An 11,311-nucleotide genomic window follows, 5' to 3' on the forward strand; every position below is an offset into this window, starting at 1 on the left:
GGATGACTTGGAGCTGAGCACACAAAACATGCAGAAGTACATTGGTGGTCTCGTCATGGTCAACACCATGTTGCACATGCTTCAAGATGAGTTGGATACAGGTTCCAAGACCATATACCCAGATGCTATGGAGGTAAGAGTCTTCTATTAGAAAGAAACCATCAAGCAATTTGGGGACATCATCACATAGTACCAAGCTTGGCATGAGTATGTGATTGAGAAGCACCAAGTGGAGGTTGTTGAATTGGTATTTCCTCAAACTTCAAAGTCATAGTGTTTTGTCTTGTTAGGATGTATCTAGCCTATTTTTTATCACATGGGTACATGTGGAAAATGTAATATTCTTCGTAAATATGTTGTAAGTGAAATTCCAAGTGTCATTAGTGGAATGTGAAAGGTCATCATGTTATGTAATGAGTTATTTTTAAAGAAGTTGAAGAGTCATGAGGGTAGTCAAAGAGTCACAAAGGGGAATGTCAAGGGTCACCCCACCCTTTGTTATAAATAGAACCTCATAACTCATAGAACTCACTTTTGGGAGACAAGCTTTTGGCTAGGCTTAGGCTTAGAAAAGGCTTGAGAGTATTATGACGAGCCTTGGCTTCTCCACAATGTAGAGAAAGTATATTTCTTTGGAGGAGAAGGTGTTCTTGACTGTAATGTTCCACTATTGGGGCTAGTGGTCGTCAATGGTGTATGTATGGATGAAACTTTCACTTATAATAATAATAACAGAGCCAACACACTTTCATGCATATGTTGTTATTGTAGTTGGACTATTCTGGTTGCTTTAGAAATATATGTTGTTTAACTTACACATTTTCTTATGAACTACTTTGTATGCAATTGTATGAATCTTGTTGAATGTGTGTTGTTGGATTAACCCATCACTTTAATTTGTGGACTATTCCACATTTTAGCCTATGATGTCATTTCGCTCGTGTGTTCCTTTCAAGATGTGTACTATTACAGGCTTCTAAGGGGCACACTTCCTTTTCCCCTCCATGTGTTAGAACCCCCATGCATCACACTTGATTTGTTGCAAGGTCACACACTTGCTTCAACCCAAAGTTATCATACTTATCTCTGTGCACTACCGTGGTCAAGGAATTACATTACCACCCATTGTTGGGACTCCTACTCCAAATGGTCTAAGGTCTAGTTGGGACTTCTTATCGAGGAGATCCCCTAAATGTTGGTGGATCCAGGACCGTCAACACTTTCTCATGATTGTCCTACCACTGTCCATTTACTCTAATGGACCCAATCAATCCAACCAGTCATCATAATCTCGCTTCTAGTTGCCCTTTACTTATGCACCAAGCTTCATCCGGGTTTTACATTACCTGCTAGGTTTCATTTAACTCCCCTCAAGCTCCATTAACTTTCCTCTTTCCCCAACCAATTCCCAAGACTCAAAACATAAAAGGAAAAAATGAGAAGCAAACAAGAATAAACCATGAAAAACCAACAACACGACACCACAAACAAAGTGGCATGATCATGCACCAGACATACACAAAATTGAAAATCAGACACAAACAAATCATAAAAGACTGAAAGCACATAACTCCCAACAAACACCATGAATCAATCCCCATGGGTTCCCAATGCTTCCAAGGGAAAGCTCAACCCAAGACTTCTTCAATATTTCATCGCAGTGTTTTTTTCCATGCAATCCCTTGCATCATACTGCCATAAACACATAATTGTCAGTGTGTAAATAAATATAACAATATACGAGTTACCTTACCTTTTTGTGCTAAGCACATTGACTTATAGTTGAACACATCCATGTCACCTCTCAAGGCACTCCAATTCCCTTGACGGATTCAGCTATAACTAGAAACTAGCTAATATACCTATCAAATACATGTTCACGAATATAACACATATCCACATAATGTCAAATGAAATCAGGGTTAAGAAGACTTCATGTATTGATGCAAAGCATTCATTCATTTGGAATTGTGGTTTCCAAACATAAGCAAAGGAATTCTCAACCAATTCCTTTCCTTTACCTTACTATAATTGAATCTTATTATGTGCTATCACATCGCCCAACTGTTAGTTAAATAAACAAATCAAGTGTTAGCTTGTCAGGCTAATACCAAGCATGTTACCTTGCAACTATTCACACATGTCAGTCACATGTTCCAAAGATCAAGACATAATGTATATTAATTTGAAATCAACCTTTACCAAGATTGATAGTCATGCCATAATCAACTCACAGTCATTAATCATAATACTACAACTAGCACCGACTTACACTCAAGTGCATATCAGTTATATGAGCATATAATGTGTTAATACAACCATCTTAAAAAAAGATAATTTCTTCATGATATCTCATAGATACATACTCATATCATGTAATTAATAAATCATTTAGACAACCTATAAACATACCATGCTAGATAAACCAAATAGACGACATAACCAAACTCATACCTCAATGTATCTCAGGGGAGGCTATCACATCTGCACAAGTCAGTCAAGATTAGCATGACACAATATCACAAGTATATCGACTCATACCTAAATATCATAACCATAACCATCTGCACAGGCCAATCCAGGTGAGGATGATACATATACATCAATATCTTGAATGAAATGACCATAATCATCGTGTGTATAACCGCAATGCATATAGCAACAAGTTAACTACCATACCTGACTATCTGATGCATGTGCATATGACTGCACTAATTAGCTAACACCTATCATGCATGTAACCACAACAACAATAGAATGATCGGCATGTCCATAGCCATAATGTATATAACAACCATTAACCAACATATATGCATGCCAAACATACAATAACGGTATGCCGATCTTCTCTTACCCTGTGCTCTATTGTTGCAACCTTGCTTTGATTATTTGCATATCCTGCTCCATCTCATCCCACACATCAGCATCATATCATACCAATAGCATCATGATGACATAAATTTCATACGATGACCACCATGATGCATGTCTAACCTACTATGCATGCATAACCATATATATGACAATGCATTTATAACCACATGCATGTAACCCATCTAGTTTAAGGGTTGAACCATGCTCTGATGCCACTTTGTGGTATCAGATATTACCAAAAAAGAACGGAAACCCACTCTAATACCACTCTGTAACATCCTCCTCCCACATTTAACCAAGTTAACCGACCTACCAGGGTAAACAAGTGATGAAGACTTACTATGATATGATTCAACCTCCTAGATCACCTTAAGGAAGTGGAATCAACCAAACCAAAACATTACTGACCTTCCTCAGTTGCTGCAGGAACCCCAAGGGCTAAACCACCCTTCCAGGTGGCCAGACCCTGAGTTAAACCTCTATTTTTGTGTCCTGGACTCCTAGACGCTGGAACAACACTACTGGAATTTGATTGTAACCCTTCATTCACATGCACAAGCCTGTAAGGGAGAGACTGCAATCTTTTTCACACAGTTCTATGCTAGCGACCGTGAGATATGAGGCACTTTTTCAGGGCTAGTCTCCAAACCACTACCCAAAACTTAATGAAACTCTCAGGAATGATAAATGACACAGGGCCAAGGCCTTCTATACAAAACTTAGTCAAGAACCTGACCTAACAAGGCCTAGCCATGATAGTCATTCCGTCAAACACATCATGAATAGATAATGTACAAGTCATAAATACAGTTCAACATAGGGAGCTCATACTTATCTGAGAATCATCAAGAAGGTCTAATGTTCTATCATAATATATGCATTATCATCTATTAGTTCATGCATTCATTAACCATTCATTTACTAATCAAAACATGATGAGAGCCATAACTAAAGTCTGTCATAAAACCATGCTTATAACTAGCATATAACCAGAATAATAACAATGATAGAACAACTATCAAAGCCACATAATAACAAGTATAAATACTCATGAAATACAAGGGGAAAAGAGATATTACTAACATATGTAAAATATAATCAAGTCAAGGACTTCCACGTACCACCTGACCATAGATTGGGCTGAATGAAATCTTTCTTTCAGCCAATCAACCCCATGTGATATTCCAAGCATGAATGTGGGATCTCATGGGATAAAGAAATGCATAAACAACCGAATCTAGAGGTTAAACCACCTCCACCCTCACACTACCGTGATCTCATTTAAACTAGTCCTAGATCACAAAACCAAACCGAGCTTGGATGTCTCAATATTCCTTCACCATCCCTTGATGAATTTTTTTGTCTCCACCCATCTGTTGAGGGCTTCTCGGAAAAAAACCATCTCCTCCCCCAACCCTTGGGATTTCCTGAGGTCACCTCACCCAGATCCAAAAACTTCTGGCAATCGAATGCTTAACCAAGAATGAATCTCATCACACCATGGCTATCTAGAAATGGCAAGGCAAGGCTGAAACCACTGTCAAAACCTAGCAAAACCCATGCCACTAACAACATATGAACCAAATACATACATGCATATACCATGCATGAAAAAACCAACTAGGAAATCATACATGCAACCTGTTATCTGCAAGCATTCCCACTGAAGCTTCTTGATCCAAGTCTTGCTTACTTGATCCTTGCTTTTCCTTGTCCTTCCATTACCTTCCTTTACTTGCTTGCTTGCTTTCTCTTCTTGATTATATTTTCTCTCTGAGAGTAATTCCAAAGCCACACTGACAAAATGCTGTGAACTAATCCTCAGAAGCCTTTTTATTAATGAGGCTTCTATTTTCTTCATTTTCCACTATTTTCCTTCAATTTCCTCCTCACAAGCAACTTGTGACCTTTCATCTCCCTTTTCTCCTATTTTCCTTTATTTTCATAAATAAATGTTAATAACTGCCTCTTTGCCTTTCCAAAGCATTTTCCAATGTTTTTGCCAATTTCCCCTTAGCCATAATAAACCAAATGAACACCCGCTAGGATGTTTTGCCCAACACCTAGCTTGGAATATGTGCCTTGGTCTTATTTTTGTCTTTATTAACTTTATTGCATAAATTTTTAACAAAGATCGTTACAAAGTTATGAGAAGATGAAAAACATTGTAAAGATAACTAAATGTAATGTTATCAATTATAGACAAGGATTAAAGCACAGTACAAACATTACCATTTCATTTTTCTTTAGAACAATTACTCTCTCTAGAAAAATTTTAAGGCTAAAGCAAGCGAATCAATCAAATGAAAAACAAGAATAATTTATGAAAATATTAAACATCATAAGAACAAACCAAGTCATTTATTAATATATCATGAAACCTCAAAAATGAAATATCAATATGCAAATCCCATATCATACCAAGCAAACTATATCAATTAGCATGAAACATTGGAATTCAACCAAAACAAAACTTTAATAGACCACAAGTCAAAACAAAAAAGCATTTATAAATCTCCACTTAGAAATTCTTTTATTCAATAATTGAACGAGTTGGAATGTAACGACCATTCACTATGGATTAATACTCTTAGAGTAAACTAACATTATTTTTACATTTAATGTGGACTAATACTCTTAGAGTAAACTAACATTATTTTTTCATTTGTTCAGGAAAATATATGGAAGAAGGAGATATAAGATCAATATGTTCTAAATTTGCAGTTAAAATCAAAAAATGAATGCACAATGTTGAAGTGTAGGATTTTATATATTTATCACATCCAACAGAAGAATTATTAAGTCAATTTCTAGTCTCAAACCAAAATTGCAATTTAAGGAAGTTTTCTTACATCAAGATGCTTGTTTTCTAACTCAAGAAGTATTAAAAAGCGATCGTAGAAACAAAACATCCTTGCTACAAAAGCTTATTAAAACAAGAAGGGCTGCATCGCAGCAAGTCCCTGCCGTCAAGAAAACACATCCATACGTGTAACATTCCGTCATGTGACTGTGTATGTGAATCAAATCAGTGACCTGCAAAAAAATCAGTAAGTCATAGCAGTGACCTGCAAAAAAATCAGTCAGTCATAGCAGTGACTTAGAACAATATGTAGCTAGCAAAAGTCTTTTTATCTGTTTTGTGTAAAGTAAAACATTCAAGTTCTTCGTTTTTTTCACTGTTAATCTGCAATCAATCAGATTAGCCTTTATTTGTTTGAAATCCCACAAAACTGTAAGAGCCAAATTGGTAATGTTTTGCAAGAAACGATGCTAAGAAACAAAAGTTTAGATCATAAGATAAAAGCATGCCCCATTTGGAACGCAAACAAGCTCTGAAACAGATAACTATTCATGGAGCTAAGATTGTATATTTCAGGGTAAAGAGAAATATGAGAAGAAATAAGCCAAAAAAGGTAGGCGCCACCCTCTTAACTAGTATTGGAGTTCTAAATACTCTTTTCTGGAAAGCATTGAGTTTAATAGCATCGTCTAGAATTCAGAAACACATGGGCAGGCGATGACAAGCACAGAGATCCCAAATTGCAAAGCAAGGACTTTATTGAGCAAGCCATAAAAATCCAAGAGTAGTTGTAACATCTTTCTGATGCACCAAGCATTGAGTACTTTATCATGCACGTAAAGTAATACAGATTTTATAAGCTTTCAGAAATCATAAAGCTGAGAAGTTCTGAATACAATATACATTGCCACAGAATTCATAAAGCCCAGCTATTCTGAATACAATATACAATGACACAAAAATCATAAAGTTGAGATGTTCTCAATACAATATACAATGCCAAAGCTTGTTTCTGTTGACATTGCTAAGTGACTAGCATGGATCTCTTCGAGTATTGTTGATAATTCAGACTCAAAACTTAGCCCTAGACTGCAAGTAGGGAGAATCCCATTGAAAAGCTTGCAAAATGAAAGTTAGATTTCTAAAACCTTGACATTATTCAGAGGAGGGATAATACTGTTTTCTTCATTATGACATTATTTGGAATTTCCTCCCAGAATTAGCTGTGGCTCTACATAAATATATCCCTACCCCTTTTTATTAAGAGGCATAGAATTCAACCAATTCCTCCAAACATTTGCTCTTAATGGCTTCTGGATCTGCATTTTTCAGCATCCACAACAAATGCTCAAAAAGAACGACCTCACAGGAAATTGTTTCCCCACTAAGGTCAGCTCCACATGAACCCTCATGAGATTTCTCAATGAGCACCTTCAGCAATGGATGATTGAGATGATTTTCACTTACAACATAGCGTCTCCTGGACTTACCAACGTACACTGTTCTATGCCCTGTAGGCACCTCGAAATTTTGCTCTGTTCTATGCCCTGCAGGCACCTCGAAATTTTGCTCATCTTGGTCTCCAAAATCGCAGAAATCGTCTGTATGGTTGGAGCTGCCAAGCTTTCAATTTTGCCACGATTAGTCATGTTTAAAAATAGATTTGCTAATACACAGTTCACTCCAGAAAACTATCTACTTTGAGATTAGCTAATACACAGTTCACTCCAGAAAACTATCAACGCCTCAATGAAATTAGTTAATACACCCAGTTCACCCGATTAGCTAATATATACAGTTCACTCCAGACTTATATCTAATGCAAGCAGACAGTAGGATTCAGATTTATGCAAATACTAGCGTTGGCGAACTCACCAGGGTTGCTTACCAACGGCTTGTGCTTTTCTATTACAGGGACTGAGCGATTGCACCATTTGTGCTAAACTTACCAGCTTTGCTTCCCAAGAAATTTTGTTTACGAACAATTAAGCTATGAGAATTTCCACAAACAGCAATTTCTGCTACAACCATTTTTATGATTTCGCATGGTCGTGAGAATTTCTATGAACAAAAATTTCCGTTACTAACATTTTTTATGATTTCGCGGGCCATAAAGAGGGTTGGATTTTCAGTTACCAAAATTTCGGTGAGAACTGCACACACATTACAAGAGTACGAAGAAGCAATCTCGGTTGGCTCTTCAATATCATCTTAACTGTAAAAATACAAGAAAACCCCAATCAATAAACAAGAAAACCCCAAAGGCTTTCTAATAAGCTGTCACTTAAAGATGAAAATGAAAAGTGACTCTTACTGAGAGGAAGAATTGCAACATAGATGAAAGCTGCCAAATCTTTAAAACTGGCTTCCTTAGCTGCCTCTTCAACTGCTCTCTGCATTACAAATCAACCTCAAAAACCTTCAATATTAGAGGAAAACCCTGATTGATGTTCTGAAAAAATTAAATGGAATTGAAAAGATTCCAGTAAGAATGAAAAATACCCACCCTAAATGAATAAACCAAATTGGGAAACCCCTGCTACTTCTAGGCCAACTGGGTCAAGATCAACTGAGTCCATTGGGTATGAATCGAATCAGCAACCACTTGCTAAATAGGTTATGGATATCGATATAATAATAAAGGGTGTTGGACGAAGTGCTGGTGCGCGCTATGATTCTTCAACCGCCTCTGTATATGCGTAGACTCGGTCAAATGCTACTGCTTAAAGCCTGTTTTCTAATCATGCTGTGAAATCCTGATTAGCTGGGGCTTGGATATCTAAGAATGTCAAGCACAAAAACAATGAGGGAAGATGGTAGTGCATACAGAATTCTCAAATTCCAAATCGATTTTCTTGCATCAGCGGTATCTTTTCTTGGGGCAACAACACTTGAAGGGATTGAAGCATTTTGATTCCCTTCAAACCTTCATCTTGAATCATCACCAGAGCCATTGACAAGTACAATTAAGCACAGACACATCAGAGCCACCAGAAGCCCATTCAAGCCCAACAGATAAAAGCGTTCAATTTGTAAACGCTGACCTCGATTCCTGGTTTTGCAGAAATATGTATTCCAAAAAGAAAGAAGAGAACAATACTGGACGTGGTAATAAACAGGCTAGTAATAAAAAGAAAAAATGAATAATTAAAAGTTATATAAAAAAATAAAATAATATGACAATTAGAATATATAAATATATAAAAGTCGCTGCAGCTGGACTGCTGGACTTCATGCTACCGCATGAATACCAAGTGTCACCTTACATGCGCCCTAAGATCTAAGCTCACTTAAACCATCATGTAAACCATCTTTCAAACCATCTTTCAGATTCATTTAATCGACTCATCTGCGCCATGATCGATCTGCCTCGTCGCTTGCTCACCATTTTCTCTTATTATTACTGTGCATCCGTTCATCTAAATCCCAATGGCACAATTCCCATCTGCTGATATATCTTCCTCTTCTTCCTGTTCTGGGTTCATCCAAATCCCAATGGAAAATCCCAATGGCACAATTCCAAGGTGTAAGCAATCTGGCTCTCAAATTTGAAGATTTCACAATTGAAGAAATTGCCCACAATGAGATGACGATGAAATTGATTTTTATTTCTTATTCTGAGCGAATTGATTTCCTCGACAGAGAGATTTAGACCCTGGCTTAGTGGTTGTGATAGAGTGTCACCGTGCAAAGAGTGGAGGCTCAAGCCTAAGCAGGTGTACATAATGCTTTCAAAGAACATCAGCGAGATCCGGGACAACAAATTCTATGCCTTCAGAGAAGAGCAGAGAGATCCAAGACTCTCTAATGGCAACCGTTTAAGATTAAACATCCTATTGACATGAGGTAAGATTGATATTGACAACTTGACATTTGACCGCATAAAATATGGTGTTATTGTGCAGGGATTTATTAACTACATGAAGATCTTATCGTCAAAGAGAAGGGATTTCTTAACTACATGAAGATCTTGCTGTCAAAGAGGATGACTCTAACAATCCTCCATGATATTAGTGTCATCATCAAGCCTTCTAGGTAAGTTTTTCATATGCCCTTTATTCCTAGACAGCTCAGTCGTTTCAGAGACAATCTCCATTCTCATGAAACGTCATTGAACCGTTCAGAATGGCACTTCTTCTTGGTCCACCTGGTGCTGGAAAAACTACATTGCTAACAACTCTAGCTGGGAATCCTGATCGTGATCTCACAGTAAGTTTAGGATCTATTCTAGTAAAATAATATTGTAAGAAATGCCATCCAAGTTATAAATATATGGCTTAAGAAATTCAACATTGTTTCTTACTCTCAAATGTGCCCAATTTTTTCGCTGTCTATATTTTAGCACATCAACATTTAACAAGTTTTCATATGTGACTCTACTTCTTACAGAAAAATTATATATTTTTCCTTTTACAGGTCACTGGAGCTGTAACCTACAATGGGCACTCCCTCAAAGAACATCTACTTATATTAGCCAGCATGACATGCACCTCGGTGAAATGACAGTAAGGGAAACATTGGATTTCTCAGCGCGTTGTCAAGATACGGTGAGTGCTTTATTTTTTTTCCCAAAGTTACAGCGTTTTCCCATTGAATATTGAACTCATGTTTAATTCAAGTTAAACGAAATGCAAAATACCTGATAGAAATCCTTGAAGAGACTGTTTTCGGACTGGAAATCGCAGATGCTATAGATGGCGTCCCCTCAGAGATTTTCCATCCAGAAAATAAGGGAAGCTTGCCCAAGATTAATGGAAAGGAGCAGAGGGAGGACTCAGCAGAACTCAGGCCGAGCAGTTGGAGGACTTCAACAGAACTCAGGCCGAGCAGTTGGCTCAGAATATTGATCGTTTTGTAGGAATTGGAAGCTCAGACAGATCCTGGAGGCTCATCAGGTGATGCAGATCCTGTGAACCTGGAAATGTGGAGCAACAGTAACATGCAACAACACCACAATAGACACAATAGCAACACACAGTAGCAACAGGTGGCAACTTCAGAGAATAAGCAGCAACATGTGGCAACAGGTGGCAAGAGAGCAAGAAAGCCCATTAGTCACAGCAAGAAGGATGTACTGGAATAAGGATGTACCCGGGAGCTAGCTAGCATTTTATACTGGGAGACTAATGTTAGCATTAGTCTAACAGGTCCAAAAAAATGAACAACAAATGAATAACACAAAGCCAAGATAATATATGCTTTCCGCCTCTGGCCTCTTCCCGAGGCCAAATAAGATAGTAAATGACTATTTATCCAAAAACTTTAATTATACTAAATAACTTTCATTATACTTGATCAAATGGCAGTAGCAAACAGCTCGCAACCAGCTCAATTAATTTTAACTTTATTCATTCTGTGCCTGGCCATTGCCAGATGGCAGGGACTAATAAAAATTAAAAATTTAGAATAATTTATTAAACTAAGAATCAAATGCGATTAAGATGATCATAAATCATATAACAATATCGTGCAAGCTTCTTTGAGGAACATATATATGATATTTTTCTTATTAATAAAACCCAAAGTCTATGACGAGGAATCTCAAAAAAATATGAAACCTTGTTATTTTAATTCAAAAGGTATTCATTCAAGCAACCAAGAAATATGATTCTTCATTAAATAGGATGCGTCAAT

This window comes from Pinus tabuliformis, chromosome 6, assembly GCF_031772625.1.
Source record: "Pinus tabuliformis cultivar Carrire ecotype Pingquan chromosome 6, CPIR1, whole genome shotgun sequence".
NCBI lineage: Eukaryota > Viridiplantae > Streptophyta > Pinopsida > Pinales > Pinaceae > Pinus > Pinus tabuliformis.